The 25,641-nt window shown below is 36.1% G+C and overlaps 1 protein-coding gene across 3 annotated transcripts in view; it reads right to left on the reverse strand.

Annotated features, from left to right (window-relative positions):
- Nucleotides 1-25,641, reverse strand: part of LOC309843691 (uncharacterized protein) — a 560,969-nt gene that overhangs the window by 244,298 nt on the left and 291,030 nt on the right. The window contains exon 3 of one of the 3 annotated variants that reach the window (XR_014300283.1): nt 12,941-13,020. The exons of the other annotated variants lie outside the window; for them this stretch is intronic. The gene's annotated coding sequence lies outside the window, so the exon portion shown is untranslated. The remainder of the gene's footprint in view (nt 1-12,940; nt 13,021-25,641) is intronic. 3 annotated transcript variants of the gene reach the window in all.

Below are 25,641 nucleotides of genomic sequence, written 5' to 3' on the forward strand. Positions count from 1 at the left end.
TAATGGAAAAAAATAGATGATATAACTACATGTATTTTTTGCTCTGTTAGGTAGGAGAGCCCAGGATACAGGGGTCCAATGTAAATGGACACATCTAGCAGCCAGATCTTGGTTTCTAAGACCATTCTCTAATAACAAACAAACCTAGCATTCCAATGGAAAAATGCCTGATTCCAGGACTTGGCAGGAAATATCCAAAATGGGTCCGGAACATCTTACAGTGCCCACAAATAGGTAAGTGCCAAAAAATAAAAAGATAAATAGTGATGAAGACATATCAAAGGGGCACCTGAAAGAGGTCCCAATGATTAAAATCTGAATAACTTGGATTATAACCCAAAGCACAAAGTGAATATTCATGAGGTACATACTGATATAAACTAATGATTTTATCTATAAATAACTTGGAAAGAGTAGACAGATATCTCATGCAGAAGGATTCCAAATAATTAATTAATCTTTATTTCTTTCTTCTTTTCTTTCTTACTTTTTTTTTCTTTCTTAAGAGATTATTTATTTTACAGAGGGAAAGAGAGAGAGCACAAACAGGAAGAGCAGGAGAGGGAGAACTGATGCAGAACTCGAACCCAGGACCCTGAGATCATGACTTGAGCTGAAGGCAGATGTTTAACTGACTGAGCCACCCAGGTGCCCCTCTGGCTACCGTTCTTAAGGAGATACAGCATAACTGCCTACTCTTTAACTGTAAGTTGAACATAATGACTTCCTTCCAAAGAGCACAATATTGAAAAAGAGAAAAAAAGATAAATTTATAGTTGAGAAAACTGACACTTCCACAAGCCCACTGATCAAGATAACATTTGCAATGATAAGTTATTTTGATAGTGCTCAATTTTGATATTTGGTGATGGGTATTGCAATTTACCTTTGTGGTCTTCCTACCAAAAAAGCACTACACCCGTAAAAGCATTAAAAAAAAATTACCCGGGACACCTGGGTGGCTCAGTTGGTTAAAAAAAAATTACCCTAATTTCAACTGAGAGATGTTTTATGAAATAATTGGCCAGTAAACCTCAAAATTGTCAAGGTTATTAGAATAAGGGGTCTATGAAACTGTCCTAGTCAAGAACAGCCCAAAGAGAAATGACTATTAATATAATGTGGTACCCTGGATGGCATTCTGAAACAACCATCAAAAAAGAAGGCATTAGGGAAAACCTAAGGAAACCTAAATAAAGCGTGGACTTTAGTTGTAATAATGTACCCAATTGTATTCGACTGATTACGACAAATATATCAAACTAATGTCATGAGAAACTGGGTGTGTGGTATACCAGAAATCTTTGTACCATCTTTGTAATAATTCATAGATACAAAATTATTCTAAAATTAAAAGTTTCTTAAAATGTACACTAGAAAATTATTTTAAATTAAAATAATAATTAAACATTTCAGGGATATGTTATGCAATATTTTCTGAAGTGTGGAAGTAATGCCCAGAAAGCAATTCCTGAGAAATATTTATTAAAGGAAAAAAATGACTCCTTCATTTCCATGATACTCTTTCCCCTCATTTTTTTTTCCTTCTAATATATCTGATTTTGTTTTCAATCCATTAAATGTAGGTGTTACTTAAAAACAAAAACAAAACAAAAAAAAAAAACAAAATGTATGTGTTACTCAAGATTCCTTCCTTCGATTTTTTTTTTTCTTTTCTTACTCTACTAGGAAATCCAACGGACCTTTACAATTAGGTTGATAACTTCTAAATCTTCAGTACAGACACCTCTATAGTGCTCCAGATTCCATTTTCTTTTCTTTCTTTTTTTTTTTTTTTTAAAGACTTATTTGTTTTAGAGAGAGAGCATGTACACATGAGCAGGAGGAGAGGCAAAAGGACAGAATCTTCAAACAGATTCCCCACTGAGGGTGGAGCGCTATGAGTGGTGGATCCCACAACCCATGAGATCATGACCTGAGCCGAAAATAAATTTGCTTAACCAACTGAGCCTCCCAGGGACTCCCTCCAGATTCCATTTTTATAAATGCCCATAGGCACTTCATCTCCATTCCTAAAATCAGATTTATTCTTCTGCTTCTAACCTGCTTCTCCTCTAAGAGCCAACCATTCTTGCAGGCCAGGTAACTGGAGTCAGAAGAGCACTCACAAGATCTCAAGATCTCAAGAGCTTCCAAAGAAAATACTGGGCCGAGCGGGAAAACATGGAATACAAAACTATGATCAAGAGGAAGTTCTCAACAAAAAATAAATAAATAAAAGACTTTAGTGGGTAGATAAAAAATATTTATTTATTTTTTTTAGGAAAGAAGAAGAAGGGGGAGGAGAAGGAGGAGAGAAAGAAGAAGGGGAAGAAGAAGGAAGAGGGGGAGGAGGAGGAGAAATCCTGAAAGGCGAATTGATCAACTGAACCAATTAAAATGGGAAGATCATTCATGGATAATTAATGGTCCTTAAGTAGCACAAGAAATAAAAAAGTTACAGGTAGCAAAGACAGAAGAGAATTTTCTCAAGCCTAATGCCAAATTAAATCACTGTTTTCAGAGCACCTGGGTGGTTCAGTCTGTTGAGTGACAGACTCGTGATTTTGGTTCAGGTCAGGCTGCCATGGGCAGTGGGACTAGCACTGTGTCACGCTCCCCTATTGATGGGGAATCTGCTTGGGAATCTCTCCCTCTGCCCCTCCTCCCACTCCCACTTGTTCTCCACCCCCCTCTCTCCCTCTTTAAAATAAATAAGTAAATAAGTCTATAAGTCTTATAAATCAATCAATCACTGTTTGGTTGGCAAAACTGATGGAGGAAGATCCAGACCTAGGATACTGTAGCAAGAAAAAACAATTTTTTAATTATAAATTTGAAGGACAATTCTTCCACTACCAACATAGAAAAAGAATGTGTGTGTGTGTGTGTGTGTGTGTGTGTGTGTGTGTGTGTGTTTGTATGTGGTTATCTGCATAGAAATAAAATTGGGTAATTCACATTATTTCTCTACAATATGAAAAATTAACAGTATCTATATAATATTAGGGTACATTCGTTTTTGAATAAAAGGATTCAAATGATAGAGATCAGAGATGAACTACACTTGCCTTAAGCCATTAGGATTAGGTAAAAACCAGACACAAGCCAATCAATGCACTGCATTCTTTCAAACACAGATACTGTTTCAGAGTGTCTGGACCACCTAACCATAGTTGATATTTTCTCTCATTTAAAAAGGAGCCATGAGTATCTGGGAGTTACTTTTTAGTAACTCTGATTGAACCAAGCTTTGGGGATAAAACTGATATCACAGAATACAGAAAGGAAAGAGAAGATAACTAGCACCTTGATATTATTAGTTAAAACTCCGATTTAATCCTACCTTACTTGTGACTGCTTTTGGTTATGTAAATCATAAAGTATCTTTATTGTGTAAACCAGTTTGAGTTTATTTTTCTTTTACATGAGATGGGAGGTATTATAGCTGATAAACTAGACAAATTTTGTTTTATTTGTAAAGGCAATATAAAGACATTTCAAATGTTCAAAAACTAAGATTATATTATTTTTGAGAAAATCATGTAAAACATGCTACTTACAAAAGCTGAATCAAAATTAAGTCCCTTGATAGATGAATGGATACAGAAATATATACACTTAATGGAATATTATTCAACCTTAAAAAAGAAGGAAATCCTGCTATTTGTAACAATGTATATGAATTTGGAAGACATTATGCTAAGTGAAATAAACCAGTCACAGAAAGAAAAATATTATGTGCTCTCACTTATATCTGTAATCTAAAGATGTCAAACTTAGTTTATTTCCTGTGACAAGAGAGTTGTCGGAGGGAAGGAAAATGAAGCGATGGGGTTACTAGGTCATGGACATTAAGGAGGGTATGTGATGTAAAAAACACTAGATATTATATAAGACTGATGAATCACTGACCTCTATCTCTGAAACTAACAAAACATTATATGTTAATTAATTGAGTTTAAATAAAAATATTTTTAAAATTAAAAAAAATAAATTGCTAAAAAATAATAAATAAATAAATAAAACCAAAAATGTTAAACTTAGAAAAACAGAGGGAAGAATGATGGTTGTCAGGTGTTGATGGGGAGATGTTGGCCAAAGGGTGAAAACTTTCAGTTACAATGTGAATAAGTTTTAGAGAGCTAATGTACAGCATAGTAACAATAAATATTAATGCACTGTATACCTGAAATTTGCTAGGAGAGTAGATCTTTTTTTTTTAAAGATCTTATTTATTTATTTGACAGAGAGATATCACAAGCAGATGGAGAGGCAGGCAGAGAGAGAGAGGGAAGCAGGCCCCCTGCTGAGCAGAGAGCCCGATGTGGGACTCGATCCCAGGACCCTGAGATCATGACCTGAGCCGAAGGCAGCGGCTTAACCCACTGAGCCACCCAGGCGCCCAGGAGAGTAGATCTTAAGTGGTCTAGTCATACACAGAGAAAGATAACTGTATGAGGTAATGGATATGTTAACTAGCTTGACTGAGGATTGTAATCATTAGAAAGGTATACTTATATCAAATACCACATACTGTACACCTTAAGTATATACAATTTTAAATTTGCCATATCTCAATAAAGATGGACAAAATAAAAATAAATTTAAAAAAAGACTCCGTATAGAGCCTTTCCTATTCAAGCTGGATGCCAGACTCTACATTTGGATTTGGAAATCTTCCCAATGATACTGGAATTCTTTTCCTCCTTCCCCCATACTTAGAAATAGATTTATTATGCTACATTCTTTATAACACAATGTTGGATGAACACCTAAAGCAGTAATGATACCTTCTACCCTAACTCCTGCCATAACAACTATTAGGGTACTAGTTCCTGTACCCCTGTGTTCCTCCCACTTGCACTGTAACAATGGCTAAATTATTTATTAATCTGTGATCTTGTGCCACCATTACTAGAAACAAGATTCTTTTACTTAATCTCCTTCTCCATAGGGAAAAATGTATAAAGCACTATCATGACGAGTCATGACTATCATGACGTCACTATCAATGACGAGTCACTATCATGACTAATGGAAAGTTTGCAGATGCAGATATTTTCTGAGAAAACTCCAATTTATACCCTTTAATGGCAAGTGCCTATGAATGTGCCTCTTATACCAGAAGCTAGTCGAAAGGCATGGAAGAAAGTTTTCAGCAGAAGCATGGCTTGCTGATACCTTCAATTTTGGACTTCTACCCTCCAGAATTGTAAGAGAATAAATTTCTGTTGTTTAAAGCCACCCAGACTGTGATACTTTCCTATGGAAGCCTTAACACATTCACATACGTGTCTTTATCTTGAAATGTAATCACACTGGCTTTTATTATGAATTCTCTACTTTCTTTCTAAGTTACCCACTCTCAGCTCACAGAACTTGAACTTCTTAAATGTGTACAGTTATTATAATTTTTTTTAAGAATCTAAAGCAAAGTAATCAAAATAATAAAAACTGGATTTGATATCTTTTAACACATCATACATATTCTAATAATAAGGTTTCTTGTGTTAAAGCTTGAGGACAGAGATAACATTTATTGCAATGGAACGCAGGTCTCTGGGGGGAAAAGGCATTGATGGCAAACAGACCCGCACGCCCATCCGGCCAGCCCCCAGCCTTTTCACCACAGCAGCCGCAAGCATAAACCATATTATAGTTCATATTTAGAGCCTTTAGAAGAATTCCGAAACGTTCCATTGTGGGTACGAAAAGCCCGTGATAGTCCTGATGGATCTAGTCCATACTCCACAAAGCCCACGTGAGACATCATGTATGGAATGCTGATGAGGTTTTAGGGTTCAAATCTCATGTCAGCCCCAGAACATGATTCCTATGAGTCCTTTTGGAGCAAAGGTCTAAAATATAATACATTTTATTTTGTAAATGTAACGAGTGGGACGTAAAACAGAGCAGATACGCAGGTACAAGCCCATAACCTTCCGTCGTCCTCGCAGAGAATGTGGTACCTCTAATCTTACAAACAATATCACTGTAATTAAATGTAATAAGAGCAGATATCAAGAATGTGCTCTGCCACTAGGGACTTTAGCCAAAGTGCAAAGTATGTTATTTGTCTTGGGAAACTTCTCACCTCTCTGTAAACTCTCTTCATCAGCCCTCAGGCCTCCCGTGCCCTCCTGCTGCCCTCTGGCTGTCCCAGGCTCCCTTTGCCCAGGACATGCCATCGTCCCCTCCTCCTGGAGCGGCAGCCTCGTGCCTTGGCATCAAGCTTTCTATCAGTTCCACTTTTCAATCGAAACTCCAGCTTGTCCTCCTGCTGGCTGATTCTGGCAGGCTCTAAGCAGAATCCTAATCAGATCATCTGACTTAATTGATTCAAAGTAAGTTGTGAATGGCTAATAGCCTAAATTTCTGAGAAGCCAAGTTTTTGACAGTCTAATCTGTGAATACACAAAGGAGATGTACGGAACTGGAAACTTTCTGAGTGTCTTTGTTTATACTTAAATTCCCTCCTTCGCCCGCCTGCCTGCCTGCCTCTTCCTTCCTGCCTTCCTTTCCTATCCAACAATCCCTTTCTCTTTCCTACCTTTCATTCCTTCCATTCTTTCTTTCTGTCCTCCCTCCTTTCCTCTGCCTCCCCCATTTCCCCACATCCCCGCCACCTTTACTGGGTCAGCAATATGGCACTTGTTTTTTGCATGTTAATTTATCCATAAAGTAGCTTCCAGAAAGGAATGAAACCAAGGCAATCACGGTCTTTCCCGAGGAAAATGCAACTTCCTCATTCACCAGTGTTGGCAGTACTTGTACTCAGTATTTGCCTCTGCTGGTAACTGTTTAAGTCTGTAATAAGAAAAAAAAAATTATTCAACGAAGACTCAGGATGTTATTTTCCACTGCTATAATGATCTGTCACCTATTTAAACTGTGAATAGTTGGGGCACCCGGGGTGGCTCAGATGGCTAAGCATCTTTCTTTGGCTCAGTTCATGATCTCCGGGTGCTGGGATCAAGTCCTGGGTCAGGATTCCTGCTCAGCAGGAAGTCTGCTTCTCCATCTCCCTCTGCCTCTCGCCCTGCTTGTGCTCTCTCTCTCTCTCTCTCTCTCAAATGAATAAAATATTTAAAAATAATTTTAAAAATGTGAATAGTGCCTTTGGAAGTATCACAATGAGCCCTTCTATTATTATTATTATTATCATTATTTTACTATTATTATTATTATTAAAATACTTAACCCATCACAGCTACTATTGATCAGAATGTCTTTTCCAGAAATAGTAGGCATCTTTTATCAGTAGCTATTGATAGTTGCATCAGGCCATCAGTGTAAAGCATATATATATATATATGTTTATTATTATTAATTTTTCTTTAAAACATTCATTAATAAAGAATACCATGGCTTATATTATGATATAAACAATCAAAATAGTTTATATTTATTTCATGCTTTTCTTTACCAGGTGCTAGTCTAAATACTTTGCATACAGCAACTCCTTTAATCCTCAAAACTTTCAATGAATATGGCAAACTAAGGCTTGATATATTTAAGAACTCTCTCAGGATCACACAGTAGGTAAACTGTATCTAAAAATCACTGCATGAGCCTGCGTGGCTCAGCTGGTTGAGCATCAGACTCTTGGTTTCGGCTCAGGTCATGATCTCAGGGTCACAGGATTGAGCCCCAAGTTGGGCTCCACAGTCAGCGAGGGGTCTGCTTGAGTTTCTCTCCCTCCATCTGCCCTTCCCCACCCAGCTCATGTACGTGCACTCTCTTTCTCTCTCATGCTAAACAAAAAAGTCTTTTTAAAAAATCACTGCACGAGTACTTAAAAGAACAAGCACCATCTACTCCTCCAGAACACACACACACATACACACACATGTTCTTCTTTTTAAAAAAGTAAATTATAGATGAGTATTGATACTATTTCAAACTCAGTCCCCAATGGAAGGTGAGGGACCGGTAAGGGGGTGTTGGACTGGTGTTGAAAGTTTGCATCACAAGGAAAGGAAAACAATTTCGAGGGTATCTTGTATTATTAACCTGGAGGAAGGCTGGTGAAGGAGAGCAGGAAGAATTACTGTTACCTCCAGATCAGTTCCTCTAAGGGGTGGTCCAGAGTGGTGGAAAAGCCATTCAAGCCAGGCTTTAGCAAGTTTATAAAGGACATCTGCAGTGGCAAAATGGTAAAAGAATAGATAAAGACTCAGGAGAAATGATGCCTCCAGGAGTCTAACAAGTTGGTGAAAGAGAAAACGAGTCACCCTGATTGCTATGAAATTGGAAGAGAAAAATATAACATCAATTCTTAGCAGATTAAAGCTTTATGTTATCTAATAATGTAGCTCCAACCCAGTATTATTTCATTTGTTTCTATTGAATAAATTGTTTGGGACTTTCCAAAATATGTTGCTAAGCAGAATACTATTAGCAGGCCAGACAAATGAGACATTTGAATAATTGTTCAATAAATATCATAGCTGAATGTTTTAAATTATAAAAGTAAAACCTTGTTGAGGTTGGAGAAATCTAGTGATATAGATGTATATAAAGAAGAAAATAAAGAGGACATTCTTTCGCTTCTCTATCATTCCATTCCTCTGTTATCTCTAACTAGTAACCTGGGAGTTTTCAAGACATTTCACTGTATGAATAAATACATACGCATTTTTCTTTATGTAAAACAAATGGACTAAAATTATAGTTCTTTCTCTACATGTACATGTAGCTATAATGTAAGATTGATAGTTTTTTTCTTCTGTCAGAAAAGTGATCTCATCATACATATGCTATAATTTATCTCATTTACCCCCAAAATATATCATGGAAAAGTTTTCAAGCCAGAACATATAGTCCTAGCATAGTCTTTCTTAAAATTTACTCAATATTCCATAGTACGGTGTCTTATAAGTCATCTAACTACTCCATAATGTTTGGGCTTTTTTCTCAAGCTAGATTTTCACACATTAATATGTATTACCTTATGTATTTAGAAACCTAAGTCCCAACTCATTACCACTTCTGTTTAATTTTCCTAGAAATTCAAGCTTATAAACTAGTGTGTTTCATCATATATATATATATATATATATATATATATATATATATATTGCTGCATATTTTTCTCTATTATCTGGAATAAATGAGATACAGAGGATTTGGGAAAAGCACTTTTTCATTACTTCTCATACATTTCATACTACTTGGAGGAGGGGAAAGAAAGTAGATGTAAAGCCAAATGGTTGAGTTTATAATACCCTGTAGACCATAGTTAAGTATGTAAAAATTTAATAAACTCAAAATTCCAGCTACTCTGGCCAAATGTTTATGTTCAAGAAATATTAACTGACCATCTTAAAAATAAATCCTAAATATTGGGATAGGTGGTTAGGCAAAGCATTCCCCCAACGATTCTAAGGAAAACTCACTGAAGGAGTCTGTGTACATGGGCTCTTTCATGCAGCATCAGCTATATTTTCTTCTCCTTTTTGCTGATCCCCCCTTGGCATTAAAGAGACCCCTGTGTACAAAGGAATTTTGCAGCTGGGCAGAAGAGACAAGCATCTGGATGAGAAACAACATTACAACTCAGAGCAACTTTTGGCTTTCCACATTGATCTTATTAAATTTCAACTTTTTCTTCTGGAAAAAAGATTCGCTAAGAGAAGAAAAAAATATCACAAGAATACTTCTGTGCAATGACTAAAGCCAATAGGTTTCAGGTATCTTCTAGGTGGGGAGCCCATTCACCATCAAATGGGGACATGTGCTGGCATGGGAAGTCTTCTTGAGCTCATCAAAAGCCAAGATAACCTCCCCTCTCCCACCACCAAAAAAATTACCAAACTATCTGGGCTACTCCATTTTATCTGGCATATTTAATGAAAAGAATAATATTAATTATCAACTGGCACAGACACAGACTGAGAATCTTTGTTAATAGAGTTTAGTGAGAACAAAATATTTTGCTGGAATACCAAAGAATCAATATTTTCATTAGTGTAAGTGGAAGTGGGAGGCAATGTCCACATTTTCAAGGAAAGGGATATTATGCAGGAGGCAGAACAAATAATTTCCCAAGTCTCAAGCTAAGATGAAGAAAAATTATGACTGGGTCAGAGCTGGTTTTTCTATTTATAACTACAGGCAAAAACAAACAAATAAAGCAAAGAAACAAAAACAAAAGTCTGGAGGAAATAGAGATCAACATTCATGTAATAGATGCCAGTATTAGCAGAATATTTAAAGAATAATAGATGAAAAATATAATAGATGGCTTTTAAAAATATAGATTTAGCCATAGGGTGGTAAAAATTTATGTAAGAGTTTGTAAAGTAACTATAAAACAAATCTGAATGGAGCTTTATATATTTTTTCTTTATAAAAATAATTAATCAAATTTGGTTCAGAGTTTAGAGATTGAGGAATGGGAACATACCAATAAAACTTTTGGAGTTTTTATTCCACTAAAAGCATTTATAATTAAAAGAAGTCATGAGGTTACAAATTTTATAGCCAGTATCACCTGGAATAATAATATATATGTATATTATATATATAATATACATATATATGTATATATTTCTTTAAAATGTTTATTTTTATCATCTCGGTTCTAAATTAGTAGAACCATGTTAGATAAAAAAATTCTTGTGTGTCATAAAGACCTTTGGAAAATTAATAAAACCCACTGGCTGCCTCCAAAGGGCGGGAAAAAAGATATACATACACTACATTGCATATAATTTCAGAGGGATTACTGATTATTTTATATAAAGCTTATTCTTTGATCCCAACTTAAGGAGTTCTAGTCTAAAAGCATGGCACTAACAAAATAAAGTTGGACCTCGAAATGGGTTTTCAAATTTGACTAGTGGAAAAATCTAGTTTGTGCCATCAGGTCACCCTAGACCAGCACTTTCTTGGGCACTGGATGGGGTAGGATGACAGTGGGGCTAGGCAGAGACCAAAGCCAGTAGCATGCCTACACTAGAGCTCCAGAAATGACTCCGGAACTCTCTTCTCTTATCCTTCCTATGCGCTTTCAACCCTCTATCACTCATTCTCTGGGAGACTCTAGAGACGTTCTTCTGAATGGAATAAGAAGAAAAAAGAAGCCTTATGCAATATGTTTCTAATATCCACTAGAGAAAACACAGCAAGAAAAGAAAACAACCTAAGGCACAAGTGATTCTTATAAACTAAGTCAAAATAACTTGCTTTGATAAACTAATAAAAAGCCCTTTAAGTATTAAGATTTATTTATGTAACTGTTGCATGTTTATGTTGAATAGTTTGAATAACCTAAAACAATTACTGAATTTTAAGAAATTGTAGTCTCTGCCTGCTATTTTATAAACCAGGGCTATGGTCTTAAATGTCACCTTAAAAAATTCCATGGTATAAAGAACGCAAATATGTGTGTCCTAGGCATACAAGCAATCTTGAATTCTCCCTGATTAAAAATCAAAGTTAAAATCAGGTGTCTGGGTGGTTCAGTCGGGTAAGCGTCTGCCTTCTGCTCAGGTCATGATCCCAGGGGCCTGGGATAGAGTTCCACATCAAGGTTCCTGATCAGCTAGGAGTCTGCTTCTCTTTCTACCTCTTCCCCCTGCTCATGCTTTCTCTCTCTCTCACTCTCAATCTCTTCCAAATAAATAAATAAATAAAATCTTAAAAAAAAAATCAAGTGTCTTTTATACAAGTTTATCAAAAGAAGTTTATAGGAGTGGACAAAATTCAACTCAAAATGTCATTATTTCATAATGGCTTGCAGCAGTGACTAACAGAAGTCTATATTTTATTTATTTATTTATTTATCTACATTTTAATTGAAGGATAGTATAACTTAATTAATATATAGTATTATACTAGTTTCAGGTATACAACAGTGATTTGATGATTATATACATTACGGAATACCGTGATAAATGTAGTTACTATTCGTTACCATACTCTTATTACGATATCATTGACTATATTCCTTATACTGTACCTTTCAGCCCCAAGTTTACTTTTTTTTATACCTGGAAGTTTGTGCCTCTTCCCTTCATCTATTTTGCCTTCCCCACCCCGACCCTCAACCTCTCTGGCAGCCACTAGTTTGTCTCTATGAATCTGTTTCTCTTTCTGTTATTTGTTTCATTTTCTTAAACACCACATATAAGTGAAATCATATGATATTAGTCTTTCTCCATTTGACTTATTTCACTTAGCGTAATAGCTTCAAAGTTCACCCATGTTGTGAATTGTAAAAATTCATTGTTTTTTTAATGGCTGAGTCGTAATCCATTGTGCATGTATACCACATCTTCTTTATCCATTCATCCTATCAATAGACATTTAGGTTGCTTCCATATCTTTACCACTATAAATAACACTTCAATAAATACAGGGGTGCATGTATCTTTTTGAATCACTATTTTCATTTTCTTCAGGTAAATATCCAGAAGTAGAATTAACTGGATCCGCATGTTATTTCTATTTTTAGTTTTCTGAGGACACTCCACAGCAAATCATATATCTGATAAGGGGTTAATATCCAAAATATATAAAGAACTTACTCCAAGTAAACAAATAATCTGATTAAAAATAAATGGAGGACCTGAATAGACATTTTTTTAAAGAAGATACACAGAAGACCAATGGATACATGAAGAGATGTTCAGCATCACTAATCATCAGGAAAATGCAAGTCAAATCCACAACAAAGTATCTCACACAAGTCAAAACAGCTTGTATCAAAAAAGACAAGAAACAGTGTTGGCAAGGATGTGGGGGGAAGGACACCTTTATGCACTGCTGTGGGAATGTAAGTGGGCACAGCCAGTCTGGAAAACAGTACAGAGATTCATCAAAAAACTTAAAAAAGAAAGTACGTATTTTGTATGTGTGCAGCTTACAAATGGTAACTACACAATGGTGCATTAGAAAATGCGCTGCTCTGGTCTATTTGCAAGTCACTTACCATTTTGCGTATTTCCTTCTCTTCTATGTTTAAATCTTGACATGGTGAATTTTCTTTATCTCAGAAGCAGCAACAAGCTCCTGAAAGGTATTTTTATATTATAAAAGATTGGACTTATGCATAAACATATGTATTTCCCTCAGAAAATGGTCAATTTTTAAAAACTACTTTCTTTTTTTTAAGATTTTATTTATTTATTTGACAGACAGAGGTCACAAGTAGGCAGAGAGACAGGCAGAGAGAGAGGGAGAAGCAGGCTCCTCGCTGAACAGAGAACCCGATGCGGGGCTCAATCCCAGGATCCTGGGATCATGACCTGAGCCGAAGGCAGAGGCTTTAAACCACTGAGCCACGCAGGCGCCCCTAAAAACTACTTTTTATATTTATTAAGTGATTTGGATCCAGAAACAATCAGGAAATTTGTAGCTTATGTCTAAGAGCACTTGATTTTTATTGAATGCTGTCAAGACATCAAAATGTGAGGATTCACCTTTCAAAAGTGCTAAATTTGCATTTATTCTTTTGTCCCTAGGCTAACAGATGGGTGATGTTGTTTTTTTAAAGCACCCATTTGACGTGCTAAGAGGTCCTAATTAGATGAATTAAACAAACACAACAGTAAGTTTCAGAAATGAAGTGTTGGAACAGATACCTTTTGATCTGCAGATCACTAAGGGAGCAAGAGTAAATTGCAAATAATGTGATTATGTTTTCTGCCTCAGCATATTGGGTTTGATAAAAAGTTTTACCTTCAGAACTGCCCGAGATATCGCCCTGAGTAACTGAGAGGGAGTCAATGATGTCTTAGAGACTGTCAGCTGCTTTCATTCTTATTTTTCCTGCCCATATTATGAAGAAAGGGAAAAAGGGAGAGATGGAGGAAGGGAGGAGAAAAGGAAGGAGGAAGGAAAGAGAATGGCTTCTGTGTTACAATGTAGCATTATTATCCTTGAGAGGAGCATGCTGCTTGCAAGGCCACTAAGCAAAATAAAACAGAACAAATAAACATAGCAACAATAGCAGCAAACCAGGGGTGGTTCATTTTAAGTCAATTCAACAAATCAGAATGTAAGTAGGCACTGGGCTGGTTTATGAGGGCCACCAGCGTCACTTGAGGGATTTACAATCCAAAGAGGAAAGCAATACAGACATGTCTACAACTAGTGATAAAACATGAAATAATGAAATAAATTATAAACATGAGAGTCTTTTAATTATTTTTGAGTTGCTCAGGGTAGGCATCACCGAGGTACAATTTCAACTGTACTGAAATGGAAAAAAAAAAAGCACGTAAAACATGGGAAGAGAGAAGGAGAACGAACCAGATCAAGAGAGTAGCATGGGTTAGGAAGCAGAGGATGAAGGATGATGGGAGAATCTAATAAGGGATTTCACCCCCAACCACCCCCCACCCCCCCACTCCCGTCCAAGTCCAGGGGAGGGAGTAGGAGAAAGAAGAAGTTCAAGGGGGAGTTAATGATTTTAGCTTGACGGCTAACTGAGTTTGAAGTATCTATGGGAAATTCAGATCTAAATCTCAGAATGGGTATCTAAATCTGAGGTAAAGACTGAGTCACCGCACAAAGATGTGAACTGAAGCTCTGGGAGCCTTGAGTTAGCCCAGAGCGCATGCCTTGGTGTGGATAGAGAACAGTCTCATGGAATGCCTATATTTAAGCACAAGTAAGAGAAGATGCAAATAAGAAAAAAAAAAACAAAAACAAACAAACAAACAAACAAAAACCTCCTGGGAAGCAGCAAGAGAACCGAGAGAGAGTAACCTCTGCTATTGTAAAAAGGTAAGTATTTCATAAAAGAAGAGAGTGACCAACATAGTCAGATGATGCATAAAGCAGCAAATTCAACTTTTAGAAAGTCATGTGCACTCTTGGATGGCACAGGCTCAATGGAGTGGTGGGGAGAGAAACTAGACGGCAGACTGACTTGGGTAAATTGGTCCATCAAGGCCGGAAATGGTCAAAATGAGCGGAGTTAGTAAAAAAAATAAATAAATAAAAAGCATGACAGGGCAGTTTTCCAAAGGAAAAGGCATACTTGAAAATGAGTGAATAGGAAGACAGATACATTAAAAACAATAATAACAACAACAAAACTTTAACGATATCAATTGAAGAACCACATTTTAAATGTGGTTTCTGTGTGATATGTATTATGTGATATGTGATATGTGATATGTCAGCCCCAAGATTTTCCAGCCACGTCAAAGAATAGATCACTTTGAACAATTAAATTTCAGTGTCTCAAGCTGTCTGATACTACCTGTCTACTGATTAGTAAGAGAAAAAAAAATGTAATGTGTGTGACTAAAAAATGTGCTTCATATTTAAAAAATATTTTTGATAAAAGATGAATAGTCCTATCAACAGAGACGTACAGAGCTCTGGAATACAATATCATTATAAATCTTTCAAAGGCCTAACACAAGTCAAAACATCTACAAAGAAGAAAAATAAGACTTTCTGTCTTATTGTGACTCCACTGAGCACTTGGATTCAGCTCCTTCATTTACAAAATGGATGAAACTTACATCAATTCCCCCCACACGGAAAAGCAATGACAATGGGCCTCCGATAAAAAAAAAAAACACAGATCTGGGCCAGCAGGTTTCCTTATCATCTTATCAAAGGCAGAAAGAATCATCCTGGTGTTATAAACAAATTGGCTACTTGTCCCTTCAGTGCTCACCACGAGGTTCCTCCCGCAGAAAACAGTCATCCTATCTCCATCTGTGTTGATCAAAGTTGTATTGAGCAGGTTGTCAACCAAACCAGGAACCTTGGACAAGAGACTCTGGCTGAGAGCACATGGCAGTGCCCTCCTTATGATGAAGATCTATGGGAACAGACCAGCACCCCATTTGTCTAGGGCACAGCACAGCCAACTCCTCTGGCAACAGCCACCCTTCAAGCAAATTATGGCTCCCATGCATGTTCCCAAGTCTTCGCCATATGTTCCATCGTGGAAAAGTGACGCAAACACATAGTAACTGAACATCTATCTCATCAAACGCTAGACCCTAAAATACTCTTGCTTCTTCCTGCTACCAGTAAGTTCTTCATTTTCTTTTTCCTCCTCATCTAATTATAGAAAGGTAAACTGTCTGTGACCTTCAAACTGGGGGCGGGGGGAGGTGGGGGAAATATACTAAAAATACCTGGGTCTGAGAGAAAGAAATTCCTTGTCTACATGTGAACTAGTCTGTGTATTTCTCAGTATGTAAACTAATAAATAGAAACTCAGAATGGGGTTTTCAATGTGGTTTCTATGTGAGTTTCCTAATCTGAAGAAGATGATAAAGGCCAATTTTGAAGTTGCCATCCCATTTAATTTTGAGTATGTACTCTGTGAAAGACACTATTTATCATAAGCAAAACAGGGTCTCTGATTACAGGAGTGCCTCATCAGTGTTGGTAGACTATTACACACGTTTCCCAACAGCAATATTTCGTAGAGTGTGTTAAAACAAAGAGGCAAGCTCCGTCCTGTTAAGACAGAAGGAAAGGAGGAACATTTGGATTACTTTGCAAAGGCCTGGACAAGTAGCTGTCCACCTTGGAGAAAATAAGGAGAGGTTCTAGGGAGACAGGATCATTTGAAGGCAGCAGATGATTCTAATGTGTAGTGACTGAGACATAAAGGGAAAAAAAAAGCATTTGGGGAAGAGAAAAGGCCTAAGCAAAGTCATAAAATACAAAATTACAGGGTTGCGGTGCTTTGGGTGGTTTAGCTGGTTAAGCATCTGCCTGCCTTTGGCTCAGGTCATAATCCTAGGCTCCTGGGATCGAGTCCCACATTGGACTCCCTGCTCTGAGGGGAGGCTGCTTCTCTTTCTCCTGTTCCCCCCTGCTGTGTGCTCTCTCTCTCTCTTTTTCAAATAAATTTTTAAAAATCTTAAAGAAAATTACAGCGTTATTTTGATTATCTAATTCAAATAAGAAGGGGAAGAGTCCTGCGGTGGAATTTCATTGAATGATAAAGAGTGAACATGATAGTTGGGGCCTTAATGAGCCCTTGGGGCTCCCAGAAAATTACATTTTGCAAGTAAATGCTGGCCCCTATCATGTTTAGGACCAGTACCATTAAATACTGCTCAATACCTTTCTGTCCCTGAATTCAACATATTTTCATAGTAACCAAAGTATGAAATACACCATTTAGTTGTCCACTCCAAAGTGGTACTAACAAATTCCAAAGATACTGGATCTTAAAGTATGTTCCAGGGGCCCTGTTTTATAAGTAGACACTTATAAAACACTGCCCACTTCTAAAGGTCAGTAATTCAGATTGCCTACAGGGAGCATGACCCAACATCAAGTTGTCCACTGGGCTTTTACAAACCTGAAAACTTCTTTGTTGATTGGATAGGGATTTAATTCTAGCAGCAACTGCTATGGTACTTTAAAAGCAACTCTCCTCTATAAAACATTAGTCCCAGAACATGTTAATTGGTGTGATGTAAAAAAATGTTCCCTCAGTAAGTAAGTTTGGTAAACACTGGGTTAAGGAAGATTAATCAGATATCTTTGCTACAGGAATTATCAGAACATTGATCATGCTAATGAGAAACACAGCACTTAATGAAGAGGAAGATAACACAAATTGTTACACAAACCCAACAGAAATCTAGTGATACAAGTGTTCCAGAGAACACATATTTGAAAATTGCACCAGATGGCATCATTGTTTCCCCTCATTTTAAGTCTATCACACATAGATGGAATGACTTTGCATGCCAATGTATAGTTATCAGATTGTTTCACAGAGATGTTTATATTTTGTGAATGTAATAGGGATTGAGGTTAAAGCTGTTTAACTATCTGTCACTGTATTTCCTTTTTTTGACTCCCTGTGGAGCTGGGAGCCTGATGCAGGACTTGATCCCGGGACTCCGGGATCATGACCAGAACCAAAGGACTGAGCCACACAGGCCCCCTGTCATTATATTTCTTAATCATACTATGTTAGCTAAGACTTTTTGGCACTTTCATCAGGCTAGTTACATAGTCATAATTATTTTTGCTTCACAGTCCCCTCAATTAAATATTAAGATCATCCTTTCTCATGTATACAACAGAACTGCCAAACGTAAGGCAGGCATTTTATACCCTTCACAAAAGGCATGGGTATTTTTTTTTAAAGATTTTATTTATTTATTTGATAGACAGAAAACACAAGTAGGCAGAGAGGCAGTCAGAGAGAGGAGGAAGCAGGCTCCCTGCTGAGCAGAGAGCCCGATGTGGGGCTTGATCACAGGACTCTGGGATCATGACCTGACCCGAAGGCAGAGGCTTTAACCTGCTGAGCCACCCAGGCGCCCCTAGGGTATGTTTTAATACAATTTTTCCTTTTAGGGGTTTATCAGTAATTAAAAACAAAAACAACAACAACAACAACAACAAAAATCTTCAACAGCCTATGCTAACAGATCTCTATAATCAGGTCCTCCCACACAAATAATAATTTACTTAACTGGGAGAGGCCCATCTATTTAGAAAGTGAAATGTTTTCAGAATATCCGAGACCTAGAGGTAAATGATGGATTTCCTTGTTCTTGTTCCTAATAAGTGACATCTGATCATCTCACTCCAACTCTTTCCAGGTTGCTTTTACATATTTTCTCTCATCCTTTTAGTTAATCTTTGCTTTTACGATACAAAGCAAACTCACAAGGAAGAAATATTATTGTCATAGTCTCTAGAAAACGCTCTTAGTATAAGTTTGATGGTTGGAATGCAACAGCATTTAATTCAAAATAGTGGAATTTTTAGATATGAGACCATATAATTTAGAATACAAAAATAAGAGGTTGTGCTAAGCAAAGTTAGGCCTTCTTTCTTCTCCAGGCAATGAGTGTTTGCTTCTTACTCCCTACTCTCCGCTTTGAAAGGTGAATGCAAAACTTTTGTGGGCAGCCACTTGCAGTAAAGCAAAAGCCTTCTGTTCCTCTTTCCTGGAATGTTCCCCCATTCAAATGACTAGCCCTTCACATTTTCCAGATTTCTACTCGAGTTGTCTCCTCAGTGAGGCCCTCACTGGCTAACCTGGCTACAATTTTTATCCTCCTCCTAACATTTCTTATTTTGTTTTTTACTTTTTTTTTTTTTTTGTTTTTTCTTTTTTCTTTTGTACCCAGTGTTTTTTTTTTTTTTTAGCTTTTATTTCTTTATTTTATTTTTTTTTAAGAGTTTATTTATTTATTTGACAGAGATCGCAAATAGGCAGAGAGGCAGATGGAGGAAGAAGGCTTCCTGCTGAGCAGAGAACCTGATGCGGGGCTTGATCCCAGAACCCTGAGATCATGACCTGAGCCGAAGGCAGAGACTTTAACCCACTGAGCCACCCAGGTGCCCCTTTAAATTTTTAACATATAGTGTAATATTAATTTCAGATACACAATATTTGATTCAACACTTCCATACATGACCCAGTGCTCGTCGTGACAGGTGCATTCCTAAATCCCCATCATCTGTTTCACCCATTCCCTCTGCCCACCCTTTCTGGTAACCATAAGTTTGTTCTTATAGTTAATAGTCTGTTTCTTGGTTTCTCTCTCTCTCTCTCTCTCTCTCCCCTTCCTATGCTCAACTGTTTGTTTCTTAAATTCCACATATGCATGAAATCACGTTTTATTTGTCTTTCTCTGACTTATTTCACTTAGCATAACATACTCTAGCTCCATCCACATTGTTGCAAAAGGCAAGAGGTCATTCTTTTTTATGGCTGAGTAATATTTCATTATATATGTATGTGTGCATATGTCTGTGTATACATCATTTCTTCTTTATCCATTCATCAATCAATGGACACTTGAGCAGTTTCCATAGTTTAGCTATTGTAGATAAGGCTGTTATAAATATTTGGGTGCATGTATCCCTCTGAGTTAGTGTTTTTGTATTCTTTGTGTAAATATCTAGTTGTTCAATTGCTGGATTGTAGGATAGCTTGATTTTAAAATTTTTGAGGAAACTCCATACTATTTTCCACAGTGGCTACACCAGTTGGCATTGGAGGGTTCCCCTTTCTCCACATCCTCACCAACACCAGTTGTTTCTTGTGTTGTTGATTTTAGCCATTCTGACAGGTGTGAGGTGATATCTCATTGCAGTTTTGATTTGTATTTCCCTGATAAAGAGTGATGTTGAGTATCTTGTCATGGGTCTGTTGGCCATCTGTATGTCTTCTTTGGAAAAAATTTCTATTCATGTCTTCTGCCCATTTTTAAATTGGATTATTTATTTTGGGGGTGTTCTTTATATATTTTGGGTATTGACCCTTTTAATAGATATGTCATTTGCAAATATCTTCTCCAATTTCATACATTGCCTTTTAGTTTTGTTGAGTGTTTCCTTTGCTGTGAACAAGCTTTTTATTTGATAAAGTCCCAGTAGTTTATTTTTGTTTTTGTTTCCCTTGCCTCTGGAGACATAACCAAAAAGAAGTTGCTATGGCTGATGTCAAAGAGGTTATTGACTATGCTCTCATTTAGAATTTTAATGGTTTTAAGTCTCACATTTAGATCTTTAATCCATTTCTAATTTATTTTTGTGTATGGTGTAAGAAAGTGGTCGAGTTTCATTCTTTTGCATGTAGCTGTACTGTTTTTCCAACACCATTTGTTGAAGAGATTGTATTTTTCCCATTGGGTATTCTTTCCCGCTTTGTCAAAGATTAATTGACCATATAATTGTGGATCCATTTCTGGGTTTTCTATTCTTTCTATCGATCTATGAGTCTATTTTAGTGCCCATACCATACTGTTTTGATTGCTACAGTTTTGTAATATAACTTGAAGAATTATGATGCCTCCACCTTTGCTTTTCTTTTTCAAGGTTGCTTTGACTATTCAGGGTCTTTTGTGGTTCCATACAAATTTTAGGATCCTTTGTTCTAGTTCTGTGAAAAATGCTATTGGTATTTTGATATGGATTGCCTTGAATGTGTAGATTGATTTGGGTTATGTACATATTTTAACAATTTATGTTTTCCTGATGCAAGAGCATGAAATGTCTTTCCATTTCTTTGTGTTATGTTCAATTTCTTTCATCAGTGTTTTACAGTAGTATAAAAGTATAAGTATTACTTTCAGAGTAAGAGTCTTCACCTTTTTGGTTAGGTTATTCTTAGCTTTTTTTTTTTTTTTTTGGGTACAATTATAAATGGTATTAATTCCTTAACTTCTCTTTCTGCTGCTACATTAGATTTCTATCTGTTGATTTTGTATCTTGTGACTTTACTGAATTTGTATCATTTCTAGCAATTTTTTGGTGGAGTCTTTCAGTTTTTCTATATAGAGTATCATGTTATCTGCCAATAGTGGTAGGTTTACTTCTTCCTTACCAATTAGGATTCTTTTCTTCTTTTTGTTGTCTAATTGCTGTGGCTAGACTTTCCCTAACATTTCTATGCCCCCCTCCTGCTTTTATTTTTTTTCTTTTTATTATTTTTTATTACTTAATGTGCAGTTATACTTTAATTACTTGTATTGTTTATTACTAACTTAGATCACTAAGATATAGACTCCATTCCACAATGGCAGGGAATTTTATTTTTTTCTTTAATTCTTTATTGCCAGCACCCAGTGCAGTACCTGGCATATAATAGGTGCTCAATAAATTGAATGAATGAATCTCTACAATCATATAAAATCTCCTCTGTGCACACAGATAATTCTGCTAATTAGTGAACTTTGTTAAATAACTATCTTCTCAATGCCCTTTAATAGTTTATTCAATAGTGACATTGAATAAAAGCTGACAAAACAGATGATGAAACTCTGGGCAATCAATAAAGTCTTATAATGTGATGATCATGTAAAAACAACTGAAAAAACCCTCAAAACCAATAGTTTAAAAAAAGATGGGTACTGGATGGAATTAACAGTCTATATCTTTACTTTTCTAAATTTTATAACATGGACTCACTATGGGGCACCTGGGTGACTCAGTTGGTTGAGTGTCCAACTCTTGGTTTCAGCTCAGGTCATGATTTCAGGGGTGTAAGACAGAGTCCCACATTGGGCCCCATGCTCAGTGGGGAGTCTGCTCCAGATTCTCTCTCTCTCCCTTTGTCCCTTCCCCAGCTCACACATGCTTGCTCTCTCACTCTCTCGCAAATAAATAAATAAATCTTTAAAAAAAAGAGAGAGAGAGAGAAAAGACCAGATTCATTTTTGCCCTAACCTTACTTCTTTATAAGCCTCTATGAAGACACTCAAAACTTGTCTGGTCTAATCATGTTATTGTTTATCCAGATTATATATTAACTTGCTATCATTTTATAACTCTTGTCTTCCCAATTTCGTTGTAAACCCCAGAAGGCAAGATCATGTTTTAAACAATAGTGATCCCACAGCATCTAACTCAGTAAGAAACATATGGCCAACCCTTATTACATATATGTGTGCTGACTGGTTGGTTGATTCACATATGGAATTGTATGTGGTTATCTGCAGATATAAGAATAGGTCTCTGTCATCTGAAGGTCAGTTGGTTCTTTTAGGATGACACTAAGGTAATGAGCAAAAGAGATGAACATAGTAAGCACTAATCTACCTTTATAAGTCTTTTAGGGTATCATGAATAACTCTAATTTAAAAGTTGTAAGAAGAGTTGCATTTATACAAGAGATGCATATCTATGAGATGAAATGTACTCTCCCTTGAAGTAATTTTCAAAGGCATCTAAATTTTTTATATATCAAATATTGGAAACTGTGAAAAGTGATAGTCAACATTATTAGTATTTGTTCAGTACTGCAATTTATTTAAGGACTTCAAAGTCCAACATTTTGGTTATTTTTTATTATAATTAGGCCTGTAAAAATATATTCTAAGCTAAATTTCTGACTGCCATATCAGAATTCAGATATTTTTACTTAATAAGCATTTAAAGAAAGATGATCGTTAATACCCTGTCTCAATCCATACTTGTTCAATATTTGGAACTGAAACTTACAGATTAAAGATTATGCTTGTTCAAGGGATTTTCATGATAGTACCAAATATGTGTATTTTCATTTATATATATATTTTTTCTATTTATTGAGTGCCTTCCATTTTCAGGCTTAGACTTTCAGAAGGCCAATGAGTCAGCACTTGGGAAGTCTGTGGTATAGTTTAAACATGATTATATTAGAATCCTAAGGGCATTTTGATTTTTTACTGGGAATAAACATTCCTGCAGTAATTTAAGTACACGAAATATGATGCATTTTTTTCCACTAAGTGATAAATAACCATTACCAGAGACACACCCTTTTTCTTATAAGAGAATTTGTGGTGAAGTTGAATCCTCAAATGGCGAGAGCATAGTTTTTTGAAATGATGATATTTAATGTGGTTGTGTGTAAATTGGCATTATAATGATCATAAAATGGCTACCTCTTTTCCCTTTCATACCAAAACAGTCTCTACCAATTAAGTTCAAAATTTGAAGGACTTAAGCTTCCAAAAATCATCTACCCAGAAAAAAGCTTTTGAGAAAAATTTGAATATTATCCAGGGCTACAATATTGTGACAGTCAAAGAGAGGAATCAAACTAAAACAGTAAGGATATCTATCAGTAGTGAGCGTTTCATACCAAAGTATAAAAGAGCAACTAGAATAAAGGCTATTTTAAAGCATGACTAATTTAAGAATTAGAGTTATGACAATTTAAAATATGTGAACCATCTTGAATGTTATTCAAGCAATAAGTGCCAAGTATTTAGACATTTTAAGATTTTCAGATGCTCAGCATTTTTATTGGTATGTTTTAAGTGTTCTCTTTTTAATCGGAATGCATTTTTAAAGCTACTAGAATGAGTGGAGCTATATTAAGTTTTATGGCATTTAAAAAATGTAATGCCCATATATACAATTTTTAATGCAATTTTAATTTTATATTTTAATAGCTCATATTAAGGTCAACTTTGAACATAAAAAATTTCAAGTCAAACAGCAAAAACGTTAGCGTATCTAAAAAAGACTTATTGAGAAACCAAGCAAGGGGCAAAAAAAGCCATAATAATTTCGCATAAGTAAAATTCCTTGGGATTCTTCTTGAAAAGTCAACAACTAAAACCTAAAAAGATGGGAAAGTAAGAAGGAAGAAAGGGAAAAAAGAAAAGTAAGAAGATAAAGAAAGAATTAAAATACATGCCTCCACATATCACTAATCCATATTATTAAAAGTTTATCCCAATCAAAAAATTTAGAAGAGGCTTGATATATACATAAACTGTGAGCTGGTAAGGTACTTTATAAAATCCTCATGGAGAACTGATTACATAGAAGCAACTTGTGTCATAAACAGGAGACAGTAGTTGAGGGGAGGAAAGCGAAGTTAAAAGGGATAATGTCAAATTTGAGATCGTCTGTTCATATTCCAGAGAGAACAATAAACCTGTCCCAGATAAATCTGTTATATAATTCTAGGTAGAACACAATTTAGAGAAACTTGTTTTGGTACTAAAAGTCCCTGGTTTTTGTCCTAATCAGAAAGGTAGCATTTGTAAGATTATATTTTAAAACAACTCGATCAAAGCAACTCTTAGCTACTACCAAACACTCGGAACACAGAGGAGATAGTTCTCTTTGGTGTGTGGGATCCATCTATTTCGGCAGAGAAGGAAAGCAGTTTTTTTAAAAAAGTAAATTCTCTACCATTTGACATTTCTGTTTTATTATGGAAGGGGTGTCCTCTACTTAAAAATATGTACTTGCATTTCTTCATTTAAATATTAAAATTAATTAAATTAAAATTAATATAGTTCCAATAACTGGAAAACCTGTGGTGAAACATTATTCCCAAGACAAATAGATTTGGTAAATATAAATTATAAATTTATCTTTAAAGATACTTTTCAGTATGAGTACACATTACTATTAGTAACTTTTCCCTAACCAGATGCTTTAAATTCTATGTCGCCAAGGTCTTGATTTGGGCTGGGGTGAATAAAAAGAACCTTCCCATTCACCACCGTTATATTATTCAGAGGTATTATCCTCAAAACATATTAAATTTTAATTTGCAATTATAAAACAAAGATTATTTCAATGTGAGAGAATTCTTGATAATTAGGGACAATGGGTATTTGGGAAAGAGGTCAGCATTTGCAAACAATAACATTGAGGATTTTCTCATGTTGAAACAACATCAAAGCAACCAGCCTTTTGTTATGCTGGGTGCCAAAGGTTCATGAGCTTAAGTTAAAACGTCCTCATGAGGGGCGCCTGGGTGGCTCAGTGGGTTAAGCCGCTGCCTTTAGCTCAGGTCATGATCTCAGGGTCCTGGGATCGATCCCCACATCGGGCTCTCTGCTCAGCAGGGAGCCTGCTTCCCTCTCTCTCTCTCTCTCTCTCTGCCTGCCTCTCTGCCTACTTGTGATCTCTCTCTGTCAAGTAAATAAATAAAATCTTAAAAAAAAAAAAAAAAAAACGTCCTCATGAGATCACCTTTAGCATCTCTTGTTTAAGACAAGGCAGCAATCAGGCACAAAGGACCACAAGTCCTCTACTTTATAAAGACCTCATGCTGTAGTAATTGTTCTTGCTTAAGAGAAGGGTCCTTAGTTACAGCAATGAGCATGATTTTGAAACAAAAAAGCCTATCCACAAAGGGTAGCTATGTCCTCTGAACTGACACAGTGTTTAGTAACTAGATGCTAATTGAAATACTTTTTCATCAATTAACAGTTATTT

Source organism: Mustela nivalis (genome assembly GCF_964662115.1).
Source record: "Mustela nivalis genome assembly, chromosome: 1".
NCBI classification, from domain to species: domain Eukaryota; kingdom Metazoa; phylum Chordata; class Mammalia; order Carnivora; family Mustelidae; genus Mustela; species Mustela nivalis.